Source organism: Sprattus sprattus (assembly GCF_963457725.1).
Source record: "Sprattus sprattus genome assembly, chromosome: 16".
NCBI classification, from domain to species: domain Eukaryota; kingdom Metazoa; phylum Chordata; class Actinopteri; order Clupeiformes; family Clupeidae; genus Sprattus; species Sprattus sprattus.
The window spans coordinates 8,662,963-8,673,271 of NC_137914.1; positions in this window are offsets into that span (position 1 = coordinate 8,662,963).

Here is a 10,309-nt window from a genome sequence, read left to right on the forward strand (position 1 = left end):
CTTCTGTAGTAAATGCTGGTTTTAGCCTTAAAAGAAAGATTACAGTTATCTGCTGTATATTTAACTGTTGGTTTATATTAAACAATTGAGACTCTTAATGTGGCGCATCTGTCTGCCTATTTCTTTTCAGTAAAGTGTCTCACTGATTGGGAGGCAACAACCCACAGGAGGAATGAATGCATCTCCAAGCAGCACTATCTTTAGCCAGCTACATCTTAATAACCGCACCTCCCACTCGTCCTCACAACTCCCCTCGAGGGTGCATGTGCACCATACAGCAAGCTCACGACGAGATGCAATTTTACCACACGCTGCATTCATACAGCTGGGTGTGGGTTCAAGCGCTCGGGGAAGAATCCTGTCCGTGCGAGAGGTGTGGCGGAGAAGCCTGCCGTCACATTAGACTTAGACAGGCACGGTCACAGCCCCTAACTGATGTGTGCAGCCCGCTGACCGCCCAGCGGCCCTGTGGAAATGTCGTCAGTAATTAGAACTCGTTAAGCAATCGGCCGGGTTAACGACCTGCTGCCAAAGCCCCCGAGCTTGTCGTGTCTGTTGATGGGCGTTCTTGGATAGTTCACGGCTCATGACAAACAAGGCGTTAGTAATGACATATTGCGCGTGTACCTCTGCAGCGAGTTCGGTGCGGCAGTATATGGAGATGGAGTTTAATTGGCAGGAGGTGGGGGGGGGGGGAGGGACCACTAATCTGAAATCAAAATTTCATGAAATCAATCTGTGTACAATTCTACTTAATACTCGTACTATAAAGGGTTAAAACACAAAGGGATCCTGTTTCGTAGTTAAAACAAAATCTCTAAATATTCCAAAGTGAAATGTTTTATCGGCTTGACGCAAGATAGGTTGTTTGAAATATGTTGTCTGATATGTTTTTTTTGTGTGTGTGTTCTTGTTTTGTTTAAATCGGCAGCGTTTCTGCTGGTGTGGGATTGTTTTTGAAATGCCCCCAAGAAGCTGTCAGAAGCCCAAATGTGTAATGAGTGAATTCACCTCATTAAAGAGGAGAAAAAATGTGACCATCCGCAGAAACTAAAAATATTTCCACAGCCCTGGCTCTTTCATGAACATATCCTCTGGCTACATTTGCTCTTCATAAAAACACATGCGCACACGCACACACAGATACTTACATACACATACAGAGAGAGAGAGAGACACACACACACACACACACACACACACACACACACACACACACACACACACACACACAGAGACAGTCCTATCTGCAGGTGGTAGACTATGATTTGTCTAATTGTTGCCTCAAAGTGCCCCCTGTTTTTTTACAATTCCCTGAGCAGGGACACTGCTGTCATCACACTTACAGCTACACAGCAAGACATCCGTCACACACAGACAGAATGCCCTTTTATTAAATCTCCTTTTTAACACTGCACCCACTTAAAAAAAAAAGAAAACATATTGATTGTTGCTTTCAGCAGAGAGCACTTTCAAAGCATTTACATGCAGAGACGTGTCGAAGGAGAAGAACAAATAGTCTCTGCCTCCAAGTCTTGAGTGAACACAAACAACAGTTCTGATGGGACGACACGAGAAAAAGGTAAGTGTTCTCTCAGGCTGTATCCACACTAATACGTTTTACTTTTAAAACACATCACTTTTGGTACCTTGGCACTTGGCGTCCATACTACTTCAGAGTTTTTTAGCCCCTAAAGCAGAGACTTGGGAAAGCTGCTGTCCCCATTTTAGTTTGAAAACTCCAGGGTTGGGTTTTAGCGTGGACAGGCAGAATCGGAGACTTTTGGAAACTATGACGCAGACACCAACATTCGTGTCCTGACCAGGTCTTATTAGTCATGACTCATCCTTCCCAGAATCGTCACACTCGTATCATGCAACCCTGTTCTGGAAGGGTTGGAAGAGATTATTTCTGATAAAACATTAGTCTGGACGGAGAGGGTTTCTTTTTTCTTCTTGTAATACCCTGTTTTAAAATGAAAACGTGTTAGTGTGGCCAAAGCTTTAAACTAAGTAGGATCCCAGGCCAGGGCTCTAGGCAAGAGAAGGCGAAAAAGAACTAGAGGAATAGCAAAAAAGATGACCGGAAATAACGACAAGACTTTGCACCGTCTTCTTTTCCACTGAATGCTCTTAAGACGATTTCTCAGAGAAGAGCTCTGTCTTTTTCTCTCAGCAGCCAGCAAAAATAATTAAATATATGTATAGAAAGACGGCTTGAGAAAGAAAAACAACTGATGGATTCCTAGATTTATCCTCTTGTTTTTTTTTTTTATCCTCTCTCAGGACATATTGCTGTCTCTGGCGTGCCCGCTGTATTGTCTTAGAGGTGGCAGATGATGGGATGGCTGCTAAAAGCTTTACTGTCATCAATTGACCTCCACCTGGGGCCTGAGGCTACAATAAGCAGCCGCAGCAGCAGCTGTAGAGAGAGGAGCTGCACATCTAGAATTGCACACAGTGTAGGTAGCTGCTTGCCCTTGTGTTATTTACCTTTAGTGTTGAAATTCTTCACCTCTATGAACAGGTGGGCCTCAGGGACATCTGTGTGTGTATGAAGTCGGAAAGAAAGCGGATTGAATTAAAAACAGCTAAAGTGTTTAAGCTCCAAACTTATCGGGGAGGGGGGAGGCTGTATAATGCATACTGAAAGAGCCAATGCCTTTCTACCTCGCATAGGTATTTTTTTTTTCCTATACTGCCTTTTCTTCTCACCTCTTTTGAACTGGCCTTTTTTTTTGCCTGCAGCTATTTTGAGTTAAAGCACCCAAAGAAGTGGTTGTGTGTGTGCGTTTCTCTCTTTTTTCATAGGTCTGGTAGATAAGCGTGTTTCGATATGGCAGACCAAGATTATTAAGACGGGTTGCTTTATTGGAGCAATTACTATAGGTGTGATTGACAAGAGAACTGGGCTGACTCTAATCTAATGATGCTATCTGCTGTTTCTGCTTCGCTGCCGTTTATAGGTTTCTGCCAGGCATCAGTCAAGCTGAAAAAAAGAGGCTTATTTTTGCACCACTAACAACGTTACACTGTTGCTGAGGTGCTCACGAAATAATTTAATATATCGCTTGTCAGTCCCACCTGACACTTGCACAAAACAAACTGGAGGTATTAATGCAGGCATAACTTCAGAGATGTGACAAAAGTTGGGAAAGTGCAAGCGAAAAGCAAACGTTAAAGCCCTTATCAGCATAACCGCTAACCCAGCATGAGGTGGATTTGGGAAGGTATATATCCACTGTAGTCATGAATATAAAGCACTGCACTCTCCCTCCCTCGGTTTCCCTCTTCCGTCAACACTCTATATGAAAGGGTCCATTATCTGGGGGTTTTCTACTGAAGTCAACATTAACCCCTAAGTTAATGAACCGTAGGTAAATGTTGGCCTGCAGAAACTGAGAACCTGCAGAAAAACGTGCTTTGTTTCAGTCGTGTAACAACCAGCCCAAGACTGTGCAAGAGATATGCCATCAGCCTGCGTTGAGTGGTTCAACAAATAAAATAACTGATGCCACAGATGTAAATGGTTTGCTAGGCTGAATATTTGGAACATCATTTAGCTGGTGGCACAATATCTATATGTTTGTATGAAAACTTGAATTTCTTTTACAGTTGTGGAGAATGGATACTTCACCATCAACAGTAGTGTGCATTCATGTGGTTGTTAAGGGGCATTACATGTTCTAAGTCAGTCAGTCAGTTAACCTGCTGTTATAAATGTTATTGGTATTGACTGAAGACTGGATGTGCTTTATGCTGCCAGCATTCTCTGACTGTGTGCCGTGATATGATAAGGGTAGCATGTTTGTATTGTCAAATTGCCTCCCTCAGTACAAGCGTTGCTTGCTCACTTAGCCGTTCTTGCAAGGTATGACACACTTCACATTCACAAGACTCAGTGCGACATATAGTTTGAAGGTTTTTTTTAACTGCTAACATTCCACTTAGAATCTCTTTGTTCGATTACAAAATTCACAAGGACAGTTACAGTGTTCCTTTTGGTTAATACGAGCCTCGTTCTCCCACGCAGTCTCCGGCTGGTTCAGTGGCTCCATTCAAACAGCACTTGATTTTTTTATGAAGATGTTAAAGTGCCTAAGTAGTGTGGGATTGTTGGAAGAGATCCAAACACATCTCTGCTAGAGAGCGCTTTGCAGAACATGCTCAAAAACTTCAGATATAACTGTCAAGAGTCAGAATATTGGAATTTCAAAAAAACAATTACAATTAGCACAATCTTTAGGAGAGAAAAAAAAACAAATCTAAACCCTCTGTTCTCATCAGTGTATGCAATTTTACTGTCAATATGCCAAATGTCTTCAAAGCTGTTCCCTGGCAAGTAGATTTTGGTTGTTGTGGTTTACTTCGTCAGTAGCAACACTGGCAGACTAACCTGCAAGCAGAGAGGGATAGGGTTGGAAGGAGGGGAAGAGTTTTGTGGAGGAAGTATACCAGACCGTGTGTGTGTGTGTGTGTGTGTGTGTGTGTGTGTGTGTGTGTGTGTGTGTGTGTGTGTGTGTGTGTGTGTGTGTGTGTGTGTGTGTGTGTGTGTGTGTGTGTGTGTGTGTGTGGGGCCACCGTCAAGTGTCAGCAGACAAATGATATGCCACTCATAAGCAAGGCAGAGTATATGGAAGGTGAGCGGGGCTGTCATACTGATTGATTTTCCTTCCACATGCTGCAGATGCGTCAAGAGGGGATGAGAAGATTGTAAATAAATGGAGAGCATCCCCCCCCCCCCCTCTCCCTCTCCCTCTCTCTCTGGCTTCCTTGCTCTCTCTCTGTGTCCCTTTCTCTCTATCACCCTCTCTTTTTCTTTTCAGTATTTTCAGGTTTGCTTGCCACAGCTTTAAGCTCCCACTGACACAGCACACACTTTATTGGATTCAGCGTGCGGCAAGAAATCAGACCAAATTGAAAAACTGGAATGTACATGGCCTTTATCCAGTCCCCCTCTTTCTCTTGTTTAACTTTTTCAAGGCCAACGTTTTAGGGTTTTCTCCTTTTAATTTAGTGCCGCTGAATGAGCATGAGTAAAGTAATATTGCGGCGGCCGTATAAATACAGAATTTCAGTGTTCAAGCCTCTGAAGGCAGATCATTATTCCGGGGAGTAATCTTGCTGATACAGCTGTTGCCTGGGCTCTCCCATGCTAGTGTCCTGCCATGATTTATCTCCCCAACAAGAAAGTGGGCAAATCGCAAACAGGGGGGGCGGGGGGTGGGGGGTGGGCGGGGGACTAATAATGGGGACCGGTCAGATTAAAAGCCTTTTGATTTCCTGTGATCAAAATGTCATTCCAGAGGTGCCACGCCACATGATGGAGTGACCGTGTATTCTTTGGGGGGGGGGGGGGGGGGGCGTTTCGACTCGTGGAGTGCCTTTGTCCACAAAAGCCCCTCTAAAGGTTCTATTTGTAATGCCCTGTTGAGGGATTCCTTTCACAACTATTTGAGCTTTCTTTGGCCGTCAACTCAAAGCAGTGATTCTGCTATGAAGAACTCCTTTTCAAACCTCAAGGCCTAAAAAAACGCCTGCTTGTCATTAGCCAATTAAATAACCGATGAACAACAATCCATGTAGTCTCACAATCTAGCCATGGAGAGGTTCTGAGATTTGAAAACCAGCTTGGACAATAGCTGCACTTTTTAGAGGTAGGCAAAAATATTTCTTTGTCAGAAGTGATTTAGATGAAATTGAGGACACCTTAGCAAACTGAGTGTGTTAAGGCCTTTCTCAAGGGAAAAGATGTCATGGCTCCTCTTCCCACTGCCTTTCATTTGCCAGCAGGGTGTGTATGCCCAGGCACTGTCAGTTTGAATCTCATGAGCCCAGTTTATACCACAACGGCTACAAGCTCATGCACTCATTTGCTAATTTAACTCTGATTGACGCTCATTAACCATCGCCAACCACACCCTCCCAAACCACAGTCCCCAGATCAGACCACATCTCCGGACCATAATGAAGGCTGTGAATTTTCTAGGATTGGCATCACACACACACACACACACACCCTCCCCAACCACCACTTCACCCCTCCCCTCCCTCTGTCTAACCATCCTTCCCCAGCCCTCTCCCTCCCCCCCCCCCGCCTGTTTGTTCCCCCCTCGGCTTCCACCTTGACAGGTTTGCCACGAAGATGAATTCATCGCCAGCGCCGCTGAAATACTCTAGCCAAAACAAGTAATTTGATTGCCTTGACCACAAATTAAGTTAGTGTGATTCAATTTTCGATTTGGGCTTCTCCCTCAGCCATACATCACCGCAGACATATTTCATTACACAGCTAAAGCAGAAGGCCGAACACTGACTCCCCGCATAGGAAGACATCATGGGAGCATTATGACATTTATTCAATAGTGCAGGAGTGGGCCTGAGAGAGAACGCCACCCCCTTTCTCATGGGCCACAACAGAGCTATTTATAACACACACACACACACACACACACACACACACACAATCAGCAGAATTCCAGCACACACACCCTGTCACCACCACCAAGCATTCCCTCACACATACACAGAGCACAGTTGTAACACACTCCCTCTTTCATATACACACACACACACACACACACACACAACTGGATTAGGGTGGTGCAGATAAGAGGGATTGCCCACTCCACTCTGTCTTTGTCCACACAGAGGACCTGTAAAGCTGCATTATCACTCCTCTCTCCAGAAAGATCCTGTAAATAAGGCTGATCTTTGACTTGCCATCTGAAAATAACATGCTTTTATTTATTCTATTCATTTCTTTCATCTCTCTCTCTCTCGCTCTCTCTCTCTCTACGTCTCTTTTGCGCTCTGGCTATGTCTGTGTTCCCCTGTGTGTGTTTCCATATGGTTTCAGGTGTGTGTTCAGGTAAAGTCTTATTAATGACAGAATGCTCCATCATGCCATTACTCAAACACGCCAATGCGCACACACACACACGCGCACACACACACACACACTTACTCACAAAGCGCTGTATGTGGCTCTAATTATACAACTGGTCCACAGCTGAATCTGGGAGAAACAGGCAATCTCCGAAGCAGAGACTCATATCAAAGAATGTTATTTTTTATAAAAAGCACAACAAATTATTCCACAAATTGACAACTACACTAGGTGTGCCATCAATTCTACACACAGTTGCAGCGCCCCCCCCCACCAAGTATCTATTCAAATGTTGGCTGAAGGCTGGTCCTCAGTGTGTACTTTCTGTGGGACTGCTAGAGTGGTCAATACAAAAGAGTTTAAATACAGGAGGAATTTCCTGTAGCTTTGGCGCAGAGTAATTGGAAAGGCAGGTTATTGATTGCATTCAAGCCGGTGGCTAATGAAATGCTCTCCACTGTGTCTTGTTTTCGCTGGTGACAATCCTTGCAGCAAAGCGCTCACTGATCCGACCAAGTTTTCACAACACTCTCTCTCTCACTATCTCTCTCTCTCTTTGTCTTTCTCTCTCTCTCTCTCTCTCTTTGTCTTTCTCTCTCTTTCTTTCTCTCTCTCTGTCTCTCTCAGCGTACTCACTGCACCCGCCACATACTCATAGTCATAGCCTAGGGCTTGAGTAGTCATATTGTGGACTGCAAGAACAAAATCACAAAAATGTGGGCATGAGAAATAAGTGAGGAAGCACACATGTATGTACACTTCATGCCATTGTCCAACATCCGTTTGAATTGAGGGTGCTCAGTCTTAGTTTAGGGGTTCAGTACAGGCTTATGCACCCTTGCTGATCTGGCCCTGGGCAGATATGAGCAGCGGCCACTTCACAGAGCTCACACGGCCAACTTCCCCACGTACTTTAGCACATTGGTGTAGTCCAGGGTATATGCAGGGATACGGAGTATACCCACTTATTTTTCAGTCAGCAGTGGGTATATACCCACTTCTCAAAACAGGGCGTATATCCTGTGCTGTGTGGGCTGCTTAAAAAAATTAAGAGTATAACCACTTCTCCAGGGACCACTACACCACTGCTTTAGCATGTGCTGGATGCAAGTGTCTCCTGCCATATGGGGTTGATTCCAATACACGACATGCCCGGTATGCTCAGTGAGGGCATCCATTCACGATATTGTGATTAATCTGTTCTGCCCAAGGCAAAAGGAGAGGAACATAAAGCATGGCACGCTCATTCACGCCAAATGATGATTGCCATGCCTCGCCGTTGAGCCGGGCGAGTCTACTTTGCAATACCCCGATTGCATGCTGTAATTTTTTTTTCTGCCAATTACGTTCACGCTTGATTACTTCATATCTTTGTTCGCTCTGTCACTCCCTTTCTCACTCTTTCCTCGATTTCTCTCCTCTCTCCCCGAGTCTCTGTTGCCTCACACCCTGCATGCTCCAAAGGAAAAGGTTAGATGAGATTCCTCTTATGTTTGCATACATCAAACCCGACTCGGGGCTCATTTCATTTCTCCGGCGCCACTGCCTTTGAATAAATCTTCTCCCCAACCTTGACACGCCGCATTTTTTAAAGTGATTCACCAGATTTTGTCCAAGTGTCATCTCTGCTTCATAATACAGATGGTAATAGCCAAGGATGACATATGGAAACAAATGTAAATGCCGGTGGGGTCCTGTGCCTCAACAAATTCAATGACTGGAGTTCAGTCCTGGGGCAAATTATTGTGCTTCTCCAGATGGCTCTTTTGGTACAAGGATCCACTGTTCAAACAACTGGAAAATCAAACAAGGTACAGGGTGGCATTTGAATTGCAAAGCAGGGATGTGATGCCATAATTGCCATAATATACAGACTGAGAAGATGCATCAAAATAACCCTTCCACTTCAGTGATCTATTGCCCTTTCCATGATATGATTGCGGCTGAGACCACTGTGAGACTGCAGCTGTAAGGCTGCCTGGCGAGAGCCCCACTTATCTCCACACCATTAGGAAGTTGATGATAAACACAGTGATAAAGGCTTTCAAGAGCAGAGATGGAGGAAGATATGCATTACATTACTGTATACCAGGTAAAGAGACAATTCACAGTAGATGTACATGAAAGGACATGAATGTAGTGAAAATGTTTATTTACTATTTCTGTCAGTGTGTTACATCAGTGCTGTAATTTGCAGACTATTAACCACGGTTTATATGTTGATTTTGCACAATTTCTGCAACCCTACGGTTAATACTTGGGTGTGTCCTATACACGGGAATGCATTTTATTTTAGTAACACAGTTAGGCTACTTAATGTAAAGTCTCTCTCTCTCTCCAACCCCCCCCCCCCCCCCCCCACGAACCCCATTAATGTATCAGTTAAAAAGAACGTTGGCTAGATAATACATTTTCATTCACACTTAGTCACCTTCGGTCTTCCATAACAATAAAGTAATGGGTGTTGTGTATTCCCATCAGACTATTTAAAGGGATGCTATGGAGCGTGAACCTCCACGAAAGGTGTGAGAGGGCTCCTAGCAGTTAACCTGGCTATGAACTATCTTAGCTAACTCTTAACTCTAGCTTAGGGAACCTCTTTAACTGATCTAATACTGTATGTCCAATATGAACTTTTTTTTACACAAAGTCTGCTTTCTCTAGCTTTGGGAACCATCTTAACATTTGGCAGCTTCTAGCGCGAGACGAAGTCATGTTGATACATAAACAGGCTAATATGAAGCTGAACAGGCACCCTGAGGGTTTGTACCTATCCTATTATAATTTTAAATCGAAGAGACTTTAACACCAGCTTTATAGGAAGCTATCATTTCATTCAAATGGAAATTATTCCATCTAAACATATTTAATTAATTATTTTTTTTTTTTTAGTTTCCTTAGCAAGCTTGCTAGTTAGCCAGCATAGCAACTACACAGCCATAGCAACCAGGAAATATGTATGGTGAAACGTTTAATTTCTCATAATCAGCGCACTAATAAAAGGCAGTAGTGGGTTCAAAGTGATCACGACGTGATGTCAAATGGCTTCGCATAAACATTAAACAATCCTGAGAAAAATAATGTGACGTCAATGGCTTAGAGGGGAAAAGTCTCTCCAAGCATGTCAGAAGATTATCGTTTTTGGTACTAGGGCACCATGGGATCAATGTATGTGTGTGTGTGTGGGTGTGTGTGCATGTGGGAAGGCGGTGTAAGTGTAGTAGTTTTGCTTGAAATGCCCATCACTACTTCATACAACTTTTAAATGGCTAGTAGCACTCGCACCACAGCTGCATAGCATGAGGTAACGTTGAATAAACTGCGGTTAATACGTACACGGGTGTGGTCAATACACAGGTTTCTTTTATACAATTACATAAAATACTGTAATGCGGTTTATATATATGGTGCTGTTAATCC